Source organism: Pimephales promelas, chromosome 3, assembly GCF_988280905.1.
Source record: "Pimephales promelas chromosome 3, fPimPro1.hap1.1, whole genome shotgun sequence".
In the NCBI taxonomy this organism is placed as follows: Eukaryota; Metazoa; Chordata; class Actinopteri; order Cypriniformes; family Leuciscidae; genus Pimephales; species Pimephales promelas.
This window is the reverse complement of record NC_142771.1, coordinates 46,424,880-46,429,879: the sequence shown is the minus strand read 5'-3', so window position 1 is coordinate 46,429,879 and position 5,000 is coordinate 46,424,880. Positions and strand designations below refer to the sequence as shown.

At 46.3% G+C, this 5,000-nt stretch overlaps 25 non-coding genes and 1 pseudogene across 25 annotated transcripts in view; all 26 read left to right on the top strand.

The window, feature by feature from the left end:
• The window catches only part of LOC148990462 (5S ribosomal RNA), a 119-nt gene extending 117 nt beyond the window's left edge, over positions 1-2 (top strand). The window contains exon 1 of the ribosomal RNA XR_016161739.1: positions 1-2. This exon is cut by the window's left edge and continues 117 nt beyond it. This is a non-coding gene — a ribosomal RNA (5S ribosomal RNA).
• Positions 3-65: 63 nt separating this feature from the next.
• On the top strand, positions 66-184 carry LOC148990461 (5S ribosomal RNA). The gene has a single exon (XR_016156903.1). It is a non-coding gene; the product is annotated as a 5S ribosomal RNA (ribosomal RNA).
• A 173-nt stretch (positions 185-357) lies between these two features.
• On the top strand, positions 358-476 carry LOC148990460 (5S ribosomal RNA). Its single transcript, XR_016156902.1, has one exon. It is a non-coding gene; the product is annotated as a 5S ribosomal RNA (ribosomal RNA).
• Positions 477-539: 63 nt separating this feature from the next.
• LOC148990459 (5S ribosomal RNA) lies at positions 540-658 on the top strand (annotated as a pseudogene).
• A 63-nt stretch (positions 659-721) lies between these two features.
• On the top strand, positions 722-840 carry LOC148990458 (5S ribosomal RNA). The gene has a single exon (XR_016156901.1). It is a non-coding gene; the product is annotated as a 5S ribosomal RNA (ribosomal RNA).
• A 63-nt stretch (positions 841-903) lies between these two features.
• LOC148990457 (5S ribosomal RNA) lies at positions 904-1,022 on the top strand. Its single transcript, XR_016161738.1, has one exon. It is a non-coding gene; the product is annotated as a 5S ribosomal RNA (ribosomal RNA).
• Positions 1,023-1,085: 63 nt separating this feature from the next.
• On the top strand, positions 1,086-1,204 carry LOC148990456 (5S ribosomal RNA). Its single transcript, XR_016156900.1, has one exon. It is a non-coding gene; the product is annotated as a 5S ribosomal RNA (ribosomal RNA).
• Positions 1,205-1,377: 173 nt separating this feature from the next.
• On the top strand, positions 1,378-1,496 carry LOC148990455 (5S ribosomal RNA). Its single transcript, XR_016160798.1, has one exon. It is a non-coding gene; the product is annotated as a 5S ribosomal RNA (ribosomal RNA).
• Positions 1,497-1,559: 63 nt separating this feature from the next.
• On the top strand, positions 1,560-1,678 carry LOC148990454 (5S ribosomal RNA). Its single transcript, XR_016156899.1, has one exon. It is a non-coding gene; the product is annotated as a 5S ribosomal RNA (ribosomal RNA).
• Positions 1,679-1,741: 63 nt separating this feature from the next.
• Positions 1,742-1,860, top strand: LOC148990453 (5S ribosomal RNA). The gene has a single exon (XR_016160797.1). It is a non-coding gene; the product is annotated as a 5S ribosomal RNA (ribosomal RNA).
• Positions 1,861-1,923: 63 nt separating this feature from the next.
• On the top strand, positions 1,924-2,042 carry LOC148990452 (5S ribosomal RNA). The gene has a single exon (XR_016156898.1). It is a non-coding gene; the product is annotated as a 5S ribosomal RNA (ribosomal RNA).
• A 63-nt stretch (positions 2,043-2,105) lies between these two features.
• LOC148990451 (5S ribosomal RNA) lies at positions 2,106-2,224 on the top strand. The gene has a single exon (XR_016161595.1). It is a non-coding gene; the product is annotated as a 5S ribosomal RNA (ribosomal RNA).
• A 173-nt stretch (positions 2,225-2,397) lies between these two features.
• Positions 2,398-2,516, top strand: LOC148990450 (5S ribosomal RNA). Its single transcript, XR_016160796.1, has one exon. It is a non-coding gene; the product is annotated as a 5S ribosomal RNA (ribosomal RNA).
• Positions 2,517-2,579: 63 nt separating this feature from the next.
• LOC148990449 (5S ribosomal RNA) lies at positions 2,580-2,698 on the top strand. The gene has a single exon (XR_016156897.1). It is a non-coding gene; the product is annotated as a 5S ribosomal RNA (ribosomal RNA).
• Positions 2,699-2,761: 63 nt separating this feature from the next.
• LOC148990448 (5S ribosomal RNA) lies at positions 2,762-2,880 on the top strand. The gene has a single exon (XR_016161737.1). It is a non-coding gene; the product is annotated as a 5S ribosomal RNA (ribosomal RNA).
• Positions 2,881-2,943: 63 nt separating this feature from the next.
• LOC148990447 (5S ribosomal RNA) lies at positions 2,944-3,062 on the top strand. Its single transcript, XR_016156895.1, has one exon. It is a non-coding gene; the product is annotated as a 5S ribosomal RNA (ribosomal RNA).
• Positions 3,063-3,233: 171 nt separating this feature from the next.
• On the top strand, positions 3,234-3,352 carry LOC148990446 (5S ribosomal RNA). The gene has a single exon (XR_016160795.1). It is a non-coding gene; the product is annotated as a 5S ribosomal RNA (ribosomal RNA).
• Positions 3,353-3,415: 63 nt separating this feature from the next.
• Positions 3,416-3,534, top strand: LOC148990445 (5S ribosomal RNA). The gene has a single exon (XR_016156894.1). It is a non-coding gene; the product is annotated as a 5S ribosomal RNA (ribosomal RNA).
• A 63-nt stretch (positions 3,535-3,597) lies between these two features.
• LOC148990444 (5S ribosomal RNA) lies at positions 3,598-3,716 on the top strand. Its single transcript, XR_016156893.1, has one exon. It is a non-coding gene; the product is annotated as a 5S ribosomal RNA (ribosomal RNA).
• Positions 3,717-3,779: 63 nt separating this feature from the next.
• LOC148990443 (5S ribosomal RNA) lies at positions 3,780-3,898 on the top strand. Its single transcript, XR_016156892.1, has one exon. It is a non-coding gene; the product is annotated as a 5S ribosomal RNA (ribosomal RNA).
• Positions 3,899-3,961: 63 nt separating this feature from the next.
• Positions 3,962-4,080, top strand: LOC148990442 (5S ribosomal RNA). The gene has a single exon (XR_016156891.1). It is a non-coding gene; the product is annotated as a 5S ribosomal RNA (ribosomal RNA).
• Positions 4,081-4,143: 63 nt separating this feature from the next.
• LOC148990441 (5S ribosomal RNA) lies at positions 4,144-4,262 on the top strand. The gene has a single exon (XR_016156890.1). It is a non-coding gene; the product is annotated as a 5S ribosomal RNA (ribosomal RNA).
• Positions 4,263-4,325: 63 nt separating this feature from the next.
• Positions 4,326-4,444, top strand: LOC148990440 (5S ribosomal RNA). Its single transcript, XR_016161472.1, has one exon. It is a non-coding gene; the product is annotated as a 5S ribosomal RNA (ribosomal RNA).
• A 63-nt stretch (positions 4,445-4,507) lies between these two features.
• On the top strand, positions 4,508-4,626 carry LOC148990439 (5S ribosomal RNA). The gene has a single exon (XR_016156889.1). It is a non-coding gene; the product is annotated as a 5S ribosomal RNA (ribosomal RNA).
• A 63-nt stretch (positions 4,627-4,689) lies between these two features.
• Positions 4,690-4,808, top strand: LOC148990438 (5S ribosomal RNA). The gene has a single exon (XR_016156888.1). It is a non-coding gene; the product is annotated as a 5S ribosomal RNA (ribosomal RNA).
• Positions 4,809-4,981: 173 nt separating this feature from the next.
• Positions 4,982-5,000, top strand: part of LOC148990437 (5S ribosomal RNA) — a 119-nt gene continuing 100 nt past the window's right edge. The window contains exon 1 of the ribosomal RNA XR_016160794.1: positions 4,982-5,000. This exon is cut by the window's right edge and continues 100 nt beyond it. This is a non-coding gene — a ribosomal RNA (5S ribosomal RNA).

Sequence of the window (5,000 nt, the reverse complement as noted above, 5' to 3'; positions counted from 1 at the left end):
CTTTATATAGTTTACTACCCTAATGTTCTAACCATTCAAATAGCCCAATTTTGGCAGCAGATTTCGCTTACGGCCATACCACCTTGAGAACGCCCGAACTCGTCTGATCTCGGAAGCTAAGCAGGGTCGGGCCTGGTTAGTACTTGGATGGGAGACCGCCTGGGAATACCAGGTGCTGTAAGCTTTATTGTTTAAAAAAAAAAAAAAAAAAAAAAGAGTCAATGAAATGGTTCAAAAATCCTAAATTGTCTTTTTTCCCCTCGAAATGCCTGAAATATTCTCTGAGTTTCTTCAGAAAGCCTGAAAGAGTCTCTTTTTTTTTCTTCTTCAAATAGCCCAATTTTGGCAGCGGATTTCGCTTACGGCCATACCACCTTGAGAACGCCCGAACTCGTCTGATCTCGGAAGCTAAGCAGGGTCGGGCCTGGTTAGTACTTGGATGGGAGACCGCCTGGGAATACCAGGTGCTGTAAGCTTTATATAGTTTACTAACCTAATGTTCTAACCATTCAAATAGCCCAATTTTGGCAGCAGATTTCGCTTACGGCCATACCACCTTGAGAACGCCCGAACTCGTCTGATCTCGGAAGCTAAGCAGGGTCGGGCCTGGTTAGTACTTGGATAAGAGACCGCCTGGGAATACCAGGTGTTGTAAGCTTTATATAGTTTACTACCCTAATGTTCTAACCATTCAAATAGCCCAATTTTGGCAGCAGATTTCGCTTACGGCCATACCACCTTGAGAACGCCCGAACTCGTCTGATCTCGGAAGCTAAGCAGGGTCGGGCCTGGTTAGTACTTGGATGGGAGACCGCCTGGGAATACCAGGTGCTGTAAGCTTTATATAGTTTACTACCCTAATGTTCTAACCATTCAAATAGCCCAATTTTGGCAGCAGATTTCGCTTACGGCCATACCACCTTGAGAACGCCCGAACTCGTCTGATCTCGGAAGCTAAGCAGGGTCGGGCCTGGTTAGTACTTGGATGGAAGACCGCCTGGGAATACCAGGTGCTGTAAGCTTTATATAGTTTACTACCCTAATGTTCTAACCATTCAAATAGCCCAATTTTGGCAGCAGATTTCGCTTACGGCCATACCACCTTGAGAACGCCCGAACTCGTCTGATCTCGGAAGCTAAGCAGGGTCGGGCCTGGTTAGTACTTGGATGGGAGACCGCCTGGGAATACCAGGTGCTGTAAGCTTTATTGTTTAAAAAAAAAAAAAAAAAAAAAAGAGTCAATGAAATGGTTCAAAAATCCTAAATTGTCTTTTTTCCCCTCGAAATGCCTGAAATATTCTCTGAGTTTCTTCAGAAAGCCTGAAAGAGTCTCTTTTTTTTTCTTCTTCAAATAGCCCAATTTTGGCAGCGGATTTCGCTTACGGCCATACCACCTTGAGAACGCCCGAACTCGTCTGATCTCGGAAGCTAAGCAGGGTCGGGCCTGGTTAGTACTTGAATGGGAGACCGCCTGGGAATACCAGGTGCTGTAAGCTTTATATAGTTTACTACCCTAATGTTCTAACCATTCAAATAGCCCAATTTTGGCAGCAGATTTCGCTTACGGCCATACCACCTTGAGAACGCCCGAACTCGTCTGATCTCGGAAGCTAAGCAGGGTCGGGCCTGGTTAGTACTTGGATGGGAGACCGCCTGGGAATACCAGGTGCTGTAAGCTTTATATAGTTTACTACCCTAATGTTCTAACCATTCAAATAGCCCAATTTTGGCAGCAGATTTCGCTTACGGCCATACCACCTTGAGAACGCCCGAACTCGTCTGATCTCGGAAGCTAAGCAGGGTCGGGCCTGGTTAGTACTTGAATGGGAGACCGCCTGGGAATACCAGGTGCTGTAAGCTTTATATAGTTTACTACCCTAATGTTCTAACCATTCAAATAGCCCAATTTTGGCAACAGATTTCGCTTACGGCCATACCACCTTGAGAACGCCCGAACTCGTCTGATCTCGGAAGCTAAGCAGGGTCGGGCCTGGTTAGTACTTGGATGGGAGACCGCCTGGGAATACCAGGTGCTGTAAGCTTTATATAGTTTACTACCCTAATGTTCTAACCATTCAAATAGCCCAATTTTGGCAGCAGATTTCGCTTACGGCCATACCACCTTGAGAACGCCTGAACTCGTCTGATCTCGGAAGCTAAGCAGGGTCGGGCCAGGTTAGTACTTGGATGGGAGACCGCCTGGGAATACCAGGTGCTGTAAGCTTTATTGTATAAAAAAAAAAAAAAAAAAAAAAGAGTCAATGAAATGGTTCAAAAATCCTAAATTGTCTTTTTTCCCCTCGAAATGCCTGAAATATTCTCTGAGTTTCTTCAGAAAGCCTGAAAGAGTCTCTTTTTTTTTCTTCTTCAAATAGCCCAATTTTGGCAGCGGATTTCGCTTACGGCCATACCACCTTGAGAACGCCCGAACTCGTCTGATCTCGGAAGCTAAGCAGGGTCGGGCCTGGTTAGTACTTGAATGGGAGACCGCCTGGGAATACCAGGTGCTGTAAGCTTTATATAGTTTACTACCCTAATGTTCTAACCATTCAAATAGCCCAATTTTGGCAGCAGATTTCGCTTACGGCCATACCACCTTGAGAACGCCCGAACTCGTCTGATCTCGGAAGCTAAGCAGGGTCGGGCCTGGTTAGTACTTGGATGGGAGACCGCCTGGGAATACCAGGTGCTGTAAGCTTTATATAGTTTACTACCCTAATGTTCTAACCATTCAAATAGCCCAATTTTGGCAGCAGATTTCGCTTACGGCCATACCACCTTGAGAACGCCCGAACTCGTCTGATCTCGGAAGCTAAGCAGGGTCGGGCCTGGTTAGTACTTGGATGGAAGACCGCCTGGGAATACCAGGTGCTGTAAGCTTTATATAGTTTACTACCCTAATGTTCTAACCATTCAAATAGCCCAATTTTGGCAGCAGATTTCGCTTACGGCCATACCACCTTGAGAACGCCCGAACTCGTCTGATCTCGGAAGCTAAGCAGGGTCGGGCCTGGTTAGTACTTGGATGGGAGACCGCCTGGGAATACCAGGTGCTGTAAGCTTTATTGTTTAAAAAAAAAAAAAAAAAAAAGAGTCAATGAAATGGTTCAAAAATCCTAAATTGTCTTTTTTCCCCTCGAAATGCCTGAAATATTCTCTGAGTTTCTTCAGAAAGCCTGAAAGAGTCTCTTTTTTTTTCTTCTTCAAATAGCCCAATTTTGGCAGCGGATTTCGCTTACGGCCATACCACCTTGAGAACGCCCGAACTCGTCTGATCTCGGAAGCTAAGCAGGGTCGGGCCTGGTTAGTACTTGAATGGGAGACCGCCTGGGAATACCAGGTGCTGTAAGCTTTATATAGTTTACTACCCTAATGTTCTAACCATTCAAATAGCCCAATTTTGGCAGCAGATTTCGCTTACGGCCATACCACCTTGAGAACGCCCGAACTCGTCTGATCTCGGAAGCTAAGCAGGGTCGGGCCTGGTTAGTACTTGGATGGGAGACCGCCTGGGAATACCAGGTGCTGTAAGCTTTATATAGTTTACTACCCTAATGTTCTAACCATTCAAATAGCCCAATTTTGGCAGCAGATTTCGCTTACGGCCATACCACCTTGAGAACGCCCGAACTCGTCTGATCTCGGAAGCTAAGCAGGGTCGGGCCTGGTTAGTACTTGGATGGGAGACCGCCTGGGAATACCAGGTGCTGTAAGCTTTATATAGTTTACTACCCTAATGTTCTAACCATTCAAATAGCCCAATTTTGGCAGCAGATTTCGCTTACGGCCATACCACCTTGAGAACGCCCGAACTCGTCTGATCTCGGAAGCTAAGCAGGGTCGGGCCTGGTTAGTACTTGGATGGGAGACCGCCTGGGAATACCAGGTGCTGTAAGCTTTATATAGTTTACTACCCTAATGTTCTAACCATTCAAATAGCCCAATTTTGGCAGCAGATTTCGCTTACGGCCATACCACCTTGAGAACGCCCGAACTCGTCTGATCTCGGAAGCTAAGCAGGGTCGGGCCTGGTTAGTACTTGGATGGGAGACCGCCTGGGAATACCAGGTGCTGTAAGCTTTATATAGTTTACTACCCTAATGTTCTAACCATTCAAATAGCCCAATTTTGGCAGCAGATTTCGCTTACGGCCATACCACCTTGAGAACGCCCGAACTCGTCTGATCTCGGAAGCTAAGCAGGGTCGGGCCTGGTTAGTACTTGGATGGGAGACCGCCTGGGAATACCAGGTGCTGTAAGCTTTATATAGTTTACTACCCTAATGTTCTAACCATTCAAATAGCCCAATTTTGGCAGCAGATTTCGCTTACGGCCATACCACCTTGAGGACGCCCGAACTCGTCTGATCTCGGAAGCTAAGCAGGGTCGGGCCTGGTTAGTACTTGGATGGGAGACCGCCTGGGAATACCAGGTGCTGTAAGCTTTATATAGTTTACTACCCTAATGTTCTAACCATTCAAATAGCCCAATTTTGGCAGCAGATTTCGCTTACGGCCATACCACCTTGAGAACGCCCGAACTCGTCTGATCTCGGAAGCTAAGCAGGGTCGGGCCTGGTTAGTACTTGGATGGGAGACCGCCTGGGAATACCAGGTGCTGTAAGCTTTATATAGTTTACTACCCTAATGTTCTAACCATTCAAATAGCCCAATTTTGGCAGCAGATTTCGCTTACGGCCATACCACCTTGAGAACGCCCGAACTCGTCTGATCTCGGAAGCTAAGCAGGGTCGGGCCTGGTTAGTACTTGGATGGGAGACCGCCTGGGAATACCAGGTGCTGTAAGCTTTATTGTTTAAAAAAAAAAAAAAAAAAAAAAGAGTCAATGAAATGGTTCAAAAATCCTAAATTGTCTTTTTTCCCCTCGAAATGCCTGAAATATTCTCTGAGTTTCTTCAGAAAGCCTGAAAGAGTCTCTTTTTTTTTCTTCTTCAAATAGCCCAATTTTGGCAGCGGATTTCGCTTACGGCCATACCACCT